Source organism: Protopterus annectens, chromosome 5.part0 (assembly GCF_019279795.1).
Source record: "Protopterus annectens isolate FY-2018-M chromosome 5.part0, PAN1.0, whole genome shotgun sequence".
Taxonomy (NCBI): Eukaryota; Metazoa; Chordata; order Ceratodontiformes; family Protopteridae; genus Protopterus; species Protopterus annectens.
In genome coordinates, this window is record NC_056735.1 from 203,285,543 (window position 1) to 203,298,330 (window position 12,788).

General features: G+C 38.2%; 1 pseudogene; it reads right to left on the reverse strand.

Moving 5' to 3' along the window:
- The window catches only part of LOC122802143, a 62,177-nt pseudogene extending 50,252 nt beyond the window's left edge, over positions 1-11,925 (reverse strand).
- Positions 11,926-12,788: the final 863 nt, after the last annotated feature.

The following is a 12,788-nucleotide window of genomic DNA, read 5'->3' on the forward strand; positions in this document are numbered from 1 at the left end:
CAGTATCGTGTTCTTCCAACATTCTTTCTTGTATAGTTTTGATATGAAACCATCTACACTCTGTGCTAAGTTTACATCCAAAAAATCTATAGAATCAAAGGAGGCTTTTAAAGTGAACCTAAAGAATGTTGTGGTCGAATGTAAAAAACTCACAAATTTCTGTAACATGTTCAAATTTCCATTCCATAATATAAAGACGTCATCCACAAAACGCACATACATCTTTATATATCCCTTCCATGCATCATTACTCAATATGTGGTTTTTCTCCCATTGGGCAAGGACTAGATTAGCATAAGTGTTGGCACAAAGGGTGCCCATGGCTACCCCCTGTGCCTGTCTATATATAGACTCTGCTCCTATGAAAATATTGTTCTCCAATACCAATAGCAGAAGTTCCTTTATTAGGCTAATCTTGACCTCAGTAACTCCTAGGTCATTCCCGTGTGGGAGGTGCAAAGCTTGTGGCCACATTAATAAGAAGACTAACTTTGAGCATCCTGTCACACATAGGCAATTTGTGTTAAAAGGGAGGGCTACCTGTCGAACGACGGATATAGTTTATCTAGCTGAGTGTAGCCATTGCCCTAGTTTTTATGTAGGGAAAACTAACCAGATGTTAAAGACAAGGATATTACAGCACCTATCTAGTATTAGGAATGGGAATGTGCATAATGCTTTGAGCAGACATGTGATGGATAATGCAACACACAAATTCACTTTCAGGGCTATAGTAAACATAAGGCTTACCACTAGAGGGGGTGATGTGAAGCATTTGACAGAATTAGCAGAATCCAGATGGATCATTGAGTTTATGGCCAATCATACACCAGGTTTAAATGATGTGATACCTGTTAAGCCCACCCTTCAAAATAGGCGGGCTTTTTACTGAATCCTATTTGATTTTTTGGATGTAAACTTAGCACAGAGTGTAGATGGTTTCACATCAAAACTATACAAGAAAGAATGTTGGAAGAACACGATACTGTCATATGATAGCATGCATCCACGTTATACATATTCGAACATTGTACAGGGGCAGGCGAGTAGGATCTCCAGGTTATGTTTGGATAATGGTGATTATGACAAAGAACTAGCTACACTTAAGGGCTGTTTACAACAGAGGGGTTATCGGGAAGATAAAGTGGATAAGCTGATAAACACCAGCAAAGGCTTTAGGGAAAGCAAATATAAACCTTGGCTTAGACGCACTCCATCCCAGATAGACAAAAATAAAAGACCCACAGTTGTAAGGAGTCCCCAGTTAATGTTTACCTACAGTAGCAACATAGGTGATATATGTAATGTTGTACAGAATAACTGGAACATTCTGACTAGTGATGAAGGGCTGAGTAATATAGTAGGTTGTAGACCTAACTTCAGATATAGAAGAAACAAGAATCTGAAGGATTTGTTATGCAAAGAAAGGCTAAGTAGTCAAAATACAGTGGCAACAATAACGACGGGCACATTCCCGTGTGGGAGGTGCAAAGCTTGTGGCCACATTAATAAGAAGACTAACTTTGAGCATCCTGTCACACATAGGCAATTTGTGTTAAAAGGAGGGCTACCTGTCGAACAACGGATATAGTTTATCTAGCTGAGTGTAGCCATTGCCCTAGTTTTTATGTAGGGAAAACTAACCAGATGTTAAAGACAAGGATATTACAGCACCTATCTAGTATTAGGAATGGGGATGTGCATAATGCTTTGAGCAGACATGTGATGGATAATGCAACACACAAATTCACTTTCAGGGCTATAGTAAACATAAGGCTTACCACTAGAGGGGGTGATGTGAAGCATTTGGCAGAATTAGCAGAATCCAGATGGATCATTGAGCTTATGGCCAATCGTACACCAGGTTTAAATGATGTGATACCTGTTAAGCCCACCCTTCAAAATAGGCAGGCTTTTTACTGAATCCTATTGGATATGCACTAGTTTAACAGAAGGGGTTGTTTTATTGTAATTTTATCTGATGAAGGGAGAAGTCCTGAAAGCGCTCATCTTGTGTTTATGTGCAATAAAGATTTTAAGGAATAGCAGTGTCCTTGCCGCGTTTTTTGGTGCGTATGTGGATAGAATAAAATCCCTGTAACTGTACTTTGTATCATATAGGCAGCTGAGAGACTTTTGTCTGGCCTACAGGGCAGTCTCCAACCCTCCCCTGATGGATATGCTAAACAAATACAAATCTAACAGCACAAGAGTCCCTGGCTCTAGGGATCTTAACTTAGCCTGTGACAGTAACAGAACATGCTGGAGAGAGAAATATGTCTCCCAGAGACTGATGCTCCTCTGGAACAAACTTCCAATTCACACGAAGCAGAGCTTCTCATTGACCCTATTCAAGTGCAACCTGGACGAATGAATGGAAGACTGCAAATTCACCCCTGGGCTGGCACCCATGTCCCTCATGGACAGGGGGAGTTGGTGTTGACCATAGACTACCTCTGCAAAATATGTTCATTTAATAAAGACAGATGGGGCAACTTGGGATTAACATGGCTAGGTGGCTTGTAAGGGCTCTCGGGCCACTAGTCTAGTAAATTCCTATGAACTTATGAACTTATAATATTTTAATAAATGCTATCTAAACTGTCTGCACATATTACTCTCTCTGCAGTTAGTACCTATGCTATTAAATGCATCTTTGTTATACTATGTCATAATGTCACTCTAAACTGCATATTGCATTTTTTTTTATTTTAGGCATTGCTATATTCCTTGTATATAGCTCAATGCTAACCAAATTTCTCAAACATATTGCTACCGCATTCTCAAAATACTGTACTTTTTGCCTTGTAAGTAAATATTCATGTTGTATATTTCTCTTTCTCTGTTTTTGTACTTTTAAGTATCTTACAACTTTAAATTGTTAGTTTTTGTTCTTATTTTTTAATTATTTTCCTGGAGCCTTTCTCCTGGGGTCTCCATTGAAAAAGGGCTCTCTGGGCCCAGTCAGAATAACCCGATTAACAAATATAAAAATAAAATTATAAATAAAATGCATTTGTACTGAAGCAATAAAGCCCATGCCAGACCAGTATTGTATTATGATATCTGTTTCAATTTTTGACAACACTCTGTCAAACAAGGCACCATGCAAAACTATTGTGATGTCAGAGTAATTTTTTGAACAAATACTGTAAAATCAAAGTCCAGGAAAAAGTAATACTGGAATATACTGTCTAAATTGAATTGTAGTATTAAACTGTAAGAACAAGGCTTTATGCAAAAATAATTCTATGTTAGGATGTATAAGTCACTTTTTGACTTCAATCTTTATCAAGGAAGCTCTTTAGAGAACTAGTACTGCATTATCATATCAGTTACTTTGTGTCAACATCTGAGACAGGAAAGCAACATACAGTACTTGTTCTGCATTAAGATTTCTATCTTAGTTTGTAACAACACTCTATATTAACAAAAATCTCTGCTGAAATAATATAGCAATATGCTGTCTGTGTCACATTGTGAGAACACTCTGTAAAAACAAAGCTCTGTGCAGAACTGGTACTGCATTATCATATTAGTACTTTTTGATAACAATCCAAAACAGAGAATCTGTTGTATTATGATGTTTAAGTAGTGATATGAGAATGCTCTGTAAAAAGAAGTTTCTGTGGAGAAATGCTATGCTATTATCATATCCAAGTCACTTTATGATAATAGTCTGTAAAAGCTAATTTTGAAAAGAAAGTTGCCAAGGATGCCAAGGATAACGATAAGGCCTTCTATGGCTACATCAAAAACCTAAATGGCAATGCTCAGGTCTGTTCTGAGCTAGTACAAAATGGAACAAAATACACTGACCCTTCTGACATTGCCAACATCGTGGCTGACAGGTTCGTGCAAATCCCCCCCCCACCACCACCTACAGGGCCTATTACCATTCCAGGGGATTGTGTGAATCCAATTATTACTGATATGTTGGTTAACAAGGCTCTATCTAAAGCTAAAAACACTGCCTCCATGGGACCAGATGGTGTCCCAGGCTTTGTCATACGCGAGCTCCAAAAGGAATTAACCCCGCATCTTAATACCCTGTTCAGTCTCAGGCTCTCCACAGGATATGTGCCCATAGAACGGCGCATGACAACGGTGGTCCCGCTACACAAGGGTGGGGCCACAACTGACCCTGGGAACTACCAACCAATAAGCCTGATCAGTCTGATCTGTAAGGCTATGGAGCGAATCTTTATGGAACTCATAAATGGAGAGATTGGGAACCTCCAGTCGCTGGACCCAACATAGTTCAGTTTTGTCAAGGGCAGATCATGCCTCTTGAACCTGGTGGATTTCTTTGAGACAGTTACTCAGGCTATAGATAAGGGAAAGGAGGTACACATGGCTTACCTTGACCTTGCTAAAGCATTTGACACCATTCCCCATTCAGGTATTATTGATAAGCTCACCAGGCTGGGCATAAACTCTTACGTCACAAGATGGATCACAAACTGGCTCTCAGACAGATCCCATAAAGTAAGAGTAGCGGGATCTATGTCCGAATTCAGACCAGTAACAAGTGGTGAGCCTCAGGGCTCTGTCCTGGGGCCCCTCCTGTTTGGCATATACTTCTCAGAAGTACAGGCAAGCACGGAAGGGCCGTGGCTGACTAAGTCTGCGGACAACTGCAAACTGCGTGCTATAATAGATTCTCTGGCCGACATGGAGATCCTCCAGAAGGGCCTAAATGAGACTGATGCATGGTGTCAAAGCCATGGTCTCAAGTTAAATGCAAAAAAATGCGTAATAATCCCCTCTGGAAAAAACAGAGTACCCGCAAACTACAACATAGGAGGTAATCCCCTGAAATCTGAAGAAGAAATAAGGGATCTAGGGACCCAAGTAGATAGTCAGCTTTCCTTTGATAACCATGTTGCCAAAGTGGTTAGAAAATCCTTCTATGTGACCCATCTGATCACGAAAGTGTTCACATCAAGATCTAAGGATGTAATGGTGCCCCTCTACTCTTCCCTCATCAGACCCATTATTGAGTGCAATGCACCAATTGGAATGTACCTGGCTAGACATCTCCAGCAGCTGGAGAGACCACAGAGGTACCTAACCAAGAGGATTACTGGCCTCAAACAGTTGCCCTATGCAGCACGATTGAAAAAGATAAGACTGTCCTCTGATGCATACCGCTTTCTCAGAGGTGATCTCTGTCTAACGTATAGAGCCATGTCCAACCCAGAATTGTTGAACATGCTCCATCTTAGCAAAACCAAATCTACTCGAGCTACACTCTCTAGGGATATAAACCTCAACACAACAATGAATAGAACATGCTGGAGGGATAGATTCCATTCGCAGAGACTTCCCTTACTATGGAACATCCGATCAACACAAGACAGAGCCCCTCACTATCACTCTTCAAGAGGAACCTTGATGAGTGAATGGGTAACAGAAAGCTCACACTGGGGATCACACCAACAGCACTACTAGATAGGGGCCAAGGGTACTAGCTGCTAGTACAAGGGTCTAGGGAACTACTATAGGGGAGGTGAATGCCGCACAACGTGGCTGGGCTAATATATGCCTTCAGGCAGATAGCCCAGTACCAACCTATGAACCTATGAAGCCCAGTGTACAAGCAGTGCAATATGATGCCTACATCAAATAGTGTCAGTACTTTGGAGTAACAAAGTCCTGTGCAGAGCTAGTTTTGCATTAAAATGTCTAAGTTACATTGTTACAACAATTTGTAACAACAAAGACCTGTGTTAAACTAGGACTACATTATGATGACAGGCACTTTGTGGCTGCCTCTGAAACTACAAAGCCTTGTGCAGATCTAGTGCTGTAAAATGATGACTATGTAACAACATAGCCCTCTGCAGAATGAGTTCTGCATTACAATGTCTAAGTCATTTTGAGACAATGCACTGCAACAATAAAGCCCAGAGCTGGACAAGTAGTGCATCATGATGTCATTCACTTTGTGAAAGTACTTTGAAACAAGAAAGCCCTCAGCTGAACTAGTAACACATTATGTTGCCAGTTTGTAAAAAAACACTGTCCAACAACAAAGCCCTCTACAGAATTAGTATTATGCCATGATTGCAGAGTCATTGGAAATACAAGGTAATTGAGTAAAATGACCACTTACACCTTGCCAATACCTATCCTTATGTAGGAGTCCCTTCCCAAGAAGGACATAGCAGGTCAGACCCATAGTAAATATATGGACACCCATCCAACCATCAAGGTTTCATTTGAAATTGAAATGATGCTAGTGTGGCACTTTATTTAACTTGCAGGAGAAGTCTTTTCTAGAGGTTGGTATGGGCGAGGTTAATACCTTTGTCTCTACATCTCATTGTATGTTATGTCTTGGTGGAGATTTAAGTCCCTAGATTTGGTATTAGTGGAGCTGTTTTACTTGAAAAGGTACAGAAGATCCTGTAAATATGGCACCTAACTGTGTTATATTCAAGGTACAGATCACTCTATAAGAGCCTATAAGTAACTATGAAAAAAATAATGCTTCAGGCCTTTCTGCATAACTCAAGGAATTTAGCTCTATAATATTGTTGATCAGGAACTTCTAGAATCTTTGTTTGTTTGATATGTACAGAAAGGTATATCCTAAATGGGGCATTGAATTCAATAATTGGCCTAATGCAATCTGCATAAATGGGGATGATAATTTTGTTTGCTATGTGATGTGCAAAGCAGAAATATTTTTCTGACTGCTGTTGTTAAACGATTATCAAAGGAGATCAGAGATCCAAATTCCAACATCGCTGAAATCATTACCATTTTAGAGTAGGATATGCTGTGTATTGAGTTACACAAGCATTTAACAAATGTGGTTAATACACTTTTTCACACACATTTAACCCTTTGTCTCTGTGCCACATGTTTACATGGGAAACTATTGCTGTAATATATGGTTATAAGAGTGTGATTTGACAATAATACCCAGTTTGGGTTCATGTGTGATTAGTTCTGCGTAGGGAATTTGGTACCATAAAAGCCCTGTGTAGAACAAGTAAAATATTACTTTATCTAAGTTGGTTTGTGACAGCACACTGTAATGATAAAGCCCTGTACAGAACTAGTGTCAAATAAAGATGTATGAAGTTGATTTGTGATAGCATTCTATAGCAGCAAAGACCTGTGTAAAACCAATACTGAATTATGATACCAGACACCTTTGTGGCCACATTCTGTAACAACAAAGCCCTGTGCATAAGTAATATTGTATTAAAATGATGTAGTCTTTTTGATGGCAATACTTTGCAACATAAAGCTTTTAGTGTGACTATTAAAATTCTATAATGTCTACAGCAGTTACTAATAAAACTATAACAGCAAAGACTTGTGCCCAACTACTTTTGTATAATTATATCAGTCACTTTGTGACAACATTCTGCAAGAACAAAGACTTCTTCAGAGCTACTACTGCATTTTGATATTTAAGTTTCTTTGGGAAAACACAGTAAACTATGAGGCCCACACCTCACAAGTGTACCTCATTTTGAAGAATGTTCCTCATTTGGGGTCTTAAAAAGTTCATGTTCCTCAAAGTTCCATATTGAAAGAGTCTATCACATTCAATGTTAGCAATATTTTAACTGACAAAAACAAAGAAGAAAATCCCCAAGGAATGAACTGTGCCTGCAAGCCAACAACAAATGTAACTGAAGAAAACAAGGCACAGAAACATGACTGGAAGCATAAAATGTTAAAAGTTTAATGAGGTAAGTGCTTTCACACCAAATATGGTCTGAAGAAGCACTAGTATTTGGTGTGAAAACGCTTAACTCATTAAACTTTTAACATTTTATGTTTCCAGTTGCGTTTCTGAGCCTTGTTTTCTTCAGTAATATTTTAATTGATATCAATTGTAAATAGTACTATATCCAAACCCCATACCTGTTATCAATACTAGTTAATAGATCAGTAGCTGAACACCAGGTCCCTTCCATCTGGAAAACTGCATACATTATTCCCCTACATAAAGATGGCCCATCAGCTGATCTTAACAACTATCAACCAATTGCAATATTCTCACTACTCTCTAAAATTCTAGAAAGAGAAATTCATAAAAAAAATTCATACCCTATATAGGAACAAACACTACTTCATAAAAAATACCAAAATAGCCATTGCCCAAACTCACCTACCTTCCACCTTACTATATACGACCCCCATTCTCACTAACCTTAAGAAATCTGAATTACAAAAACTTTAAACCTGCTACAATAAAATAGCAAGATTTGCCACAAATTCACCAGCTGGAGCTCACCATTCCCTAGCACTCAAGCAGCTCGACTGGTTAGAACTTCCCATCTCCTTCACTACAAACAACTCTCAATGGCCCACAAAATCCTCTAAGAGCCTGAAAAAATTCCTGCCCTACAAACTTCTTAAACCTTATGCTACTGATAGACCACTCCAATCCACTAACAGAAACCTCATAAAAACATGTATATCCAAAAATCAAGCAGGAGATTCCCTCTTTTCAAACTACATAGGTAAACTCTGGAATGTCTTATCAACTAATCTTACCTCCCTATCATCCTTAACAATATTTAATCCAGCCTTAAAAATCTATCTCCTTAGCAAATGGATCTGCCCTTGCACTACTCCCAGCTGATAACTAACTATTCATTCTCCACAAGCATCTATCTAATTCCTTTGCTACCTCACACCTTCCATTCTACACAATCTATCACTGAAATACTCAACAGGATGAAAGTATAACACTAATTCTTGCTTGTTCAATTATCTTTAACATTTTTAAAATGAATCTCACTTTAATGCCTCCATGTAGCAGATAACAAACTAAGTGATATTTGCTACTACTATAATATAGAGCCTCCTTCTGTGAGTCTTATTCCAAACATGTATAAAATGGCACTAGTGACCTGCTATTTCTATAACATTAGATTGATAATACTATATAGATTATTGGTGCTTATCTTTGATGATTTGTACAGGGCACATTTATGTAATAGTTTAGAATATTCCTACTAAGAATTTCTTGACTTTTATTATAAAAAACTAAAACAATAAGTGAGAAGGTGACACTGACAAACAAATCAGTAAAAACTAAATGAAAACTCCAGCCAATCTGGAACTTCCAATGAGTGACCTCTCAAACCTCTTCAATCAGATGTACATGGGCTATATGCAAATGACCCATATGAACATCAGGTAATTCAGCTAATTGGTGATTCTGAATGCCCATGACTTGTTTCATTGTTTTAATGGACAAGTTCAGGCCAATAAAGCCAAACCCCACTAGCTACGAATATGCATATTTCAGCCTTGTTATGACCTCATCAGCACAGCACAGCACAACTACTTAATTAATTTATTTTATTTTATTTTACATTTGTTCACTGAGATAGTCCGACTGGATACCTGTCCATTTTTAGTGGAGGCCCGGGGAGAAAAGCTCCAAAGGTATACATATAAAATCATTACAATGTCATGTCTAAGCATAAGAGACACAGAGCTGTTATACCCAGCTGATGTCCATTGTCATTAGGGTGACTGCAAAATATCCCAAATAAACTAAAACATTAAGTAAGAAGGTCACACTGACAAAACAATCAGTAAAAACTAAAGGAAAACTCCAGCCAAGCTGGAACTTCCGATGAGTGACCTCTGAAACCTCTTCAATCAGAGGTACACGGGATATATGCAAATGACCCTAATGAACAATAGGTGTTTCAGCTAATTGGAGATTCTGAATGCCCATGACAGCACACTTATTCTTTTAGTTTGTTATTTGGGATATTTTGCAGTCACCCTAATGATAATGGACATCAGCTGGGTATAACTGCCCTGTGTTTCTTTTGCTTAGTTAAACACTCTGTGCTGTGCTGATGAGGTCATACCAAGGCTGACATATGCATATCCACAGCTAGTGAGGTTTGGCTTCATTGGCCTGAAATTGTCCATTAAAGGGATGAAACAAGTCATAGGCATTCAGAATTGTCAATTAGCTGAAACACCTGGTGCTCATAAGGGTCATTTACATATATCCCATGTGCCTCTGATTGAAGAGGTTTGAGAGGTCACTCATTGGAAGTTCCAGCTTGGCTGTAATTTTCATTTAGTTTTGTCTTGTATTATACATTTTTTGTGCCATACTTATATACATGTTTTGTTCCTTAGTTGTATTTTACTGTTGTAACTGGAGCTTTTCTACCCAGGCCTCCACTGAAAAAGGACATGTGTCCAGTCGACCTTTCCCGGTAAACAAATGTAAAATAAAATAAAATAAATAAATAAAATATATCATATTATTTCATTAAAAGACCTATATGCAACAATATCACATTTTAGCCATTCTATGAACTTTCTAGTTGAAGTTGTTAGTAAGCCATTAGTAAGTGTTCCACATTTTGCCCATTTGTTCCACATTATGAGAGGCAGTGTTCCTCATTTTGAGATGGAAGGTTGAGAGCTATGATGAGACAGAGCAGTTATTTTGGGAAAACACAGTAAACTATGAAGCCCAGTGCACAGCTATTACTGCATTGTTTTGTCTAAATCACTTTGTGACATCACACTGTAAAAGTAAAACCTTGAGCTGAAGCAGTTTTTTTTAAGATAGTTAAGCCAGTTTTTGGCAGCACCATGTAACAACAAGGCCCCGTGAAGAACTATCATGATGCCTAAATAACTTTGCAACAGCAATTAGAAATAAAAAAAGTCCTGTGTAGAACTAGTTCTGTAGTATGATGTCATTCACTTTGTGACAACCTCTAAAATAGCAAGGTCTGTTGCAGAGCTTGTAAGTGTTATGATTTATAAGTCAGTTTCTGACATAACTACTATTGTATTATGATGACTATGTCACCTTGTGACAATACATTAATAACAAAATCCCTTTGTAGAACAAGTATAGAATTATGATTTCTAATGCACTTTGCATGAACACTCTGTGGCAACAGTGCAGAACTAGTGCTGGATTATGATGTCATTTTGTGACAGCATTTTGTAACAACAAAGCCTTGTGCAAAACTCATATTGTGTTATGAATATATCACTAGAAATAAATGACAACTGAATAACAAGAATATTTATCTCTTCTCACTTCATATGTAAGTACTAGAATCGCTGAGATTGTCGCCCCTTTTAAGTCTAGCCAATCTCCCATAAAGGTGAGAATCAAACCCTGCACCTTGTTTCTGTGAGGTAAACACATTAATCATTACACTGATCTCCAACCTTTCTAGAATTGCAGGAGCATGTGTAAACCCTTGCACCAACTCTTGCATGACCAATACCCTGTACAACTCTTCTGTATAAATTAGGATCCCTCTCTCAAATTCAAGTTACAGGTTGGTATTTTTACACATATTGGACCTTTTTTTTTTTAAATATGAGGACATCTGTGGCAATCTTTTGAGTGTCAGGCTTTGATATTACCTTTGAAGCTCCTTCATTCTCAGTAACATTTGTTGTTGGCAAGATCATACCTTGAGTAAAAATTTTAATTGTCTGAACATAACTGCCAAGAGCTCTTATCCATTTCTCACTATGTTTTCATTAAGGCTAAATGTTTTGTGTCAAGCTCATCTTTGCTCAAATTCAGTTTGACTGCTATTTCATCAACATCATTTTCATCAGAGAAATTGAGGACTTCCACTCAGCCTTTGTATTTTACACTGTTTTGTGATGTGTTTGCCCGCTTCAGTTTGATGGTCCATGCATAGAAGAAAATTTATATTCTTTTCTGATTATTGATGGTTTCTTCCCATCCAGACTGCTAATTACTGTCATCTCACAACTTCCATCTTCATTCTTTACCATGACTGCCCTAAGCAGCTCTTTAAGCTTATCTGCAGGCCAGCTTGATTCAAGTTGTGTTCAATGCCACTTATTCACATTGCTAGCAAAAGCTCTTTGCTCTACAATCTGTCAAAAGTTTCTTTCACCCCACTTTGCCATGATGACACGTCATCTTGTATATGTGTTCCTTACATTGATAACTTCACTGATAAGTATGCAGGAGAAATTCCTAAGGGGGTAAACTATTCAATCACATAATCCACCAAATCACCATTTTTTCTAAGATTTGAAGACACTGCTCATTTACCCATTATGGGGAATATCAGTTGCAAACCATGATCAAGATAAGGATACAGTTCTTAAAACTATCAGTTTGAGTGATGCTGGAGTACTTTCACTCAAACTTTTTGGATGACTTCATTTACTTTTACTATACTACTACTACTGCTTTATCATGGCTACAAGGCCAGGTGCAGGGGGAGGATCATCTTTTACAGACAAAAAGAGGAAGATAAAACAGAATTGCTATGATTTTGGTTGCTAGAAACAGTAGACAGAAGAAAAGGAGCTCTTTCATGAAGACTCTGTATGTTATATCTGCCATATACAGTCCAAATCCAGCTGCTAAGATATTACTGCAACAGGGTATTCTAAATTAAATGATTGTTTTTAGAAAGTGAGAGACTTATGGTCAGGTCAGGGGGTTATGATGATTTGTACCCATGCCACCTCAGCTGTTCACTGGAAAAAAATGGTAAATTTGTATCAGCCAGCTTCCTACCTCCAACTCCTAGGCAAATACATAACCTCCTCATCCCTTCAAAGAAGAGCAAAACAGTAGCAAGCAGAATGGTACAATGGCACATTTGCACCAATTGGCTTCCTGCTTCATATAGCTGACCCACAGCCCCCTCACTCAGCTCTTTAACTGTAAAGCAAACAAAAAAATGCAGCAAATGAAAAATAATGAAGGAATTGCAATTCTGCACTTCCCAATCATTCCCTCTATCACTTTGCACTGG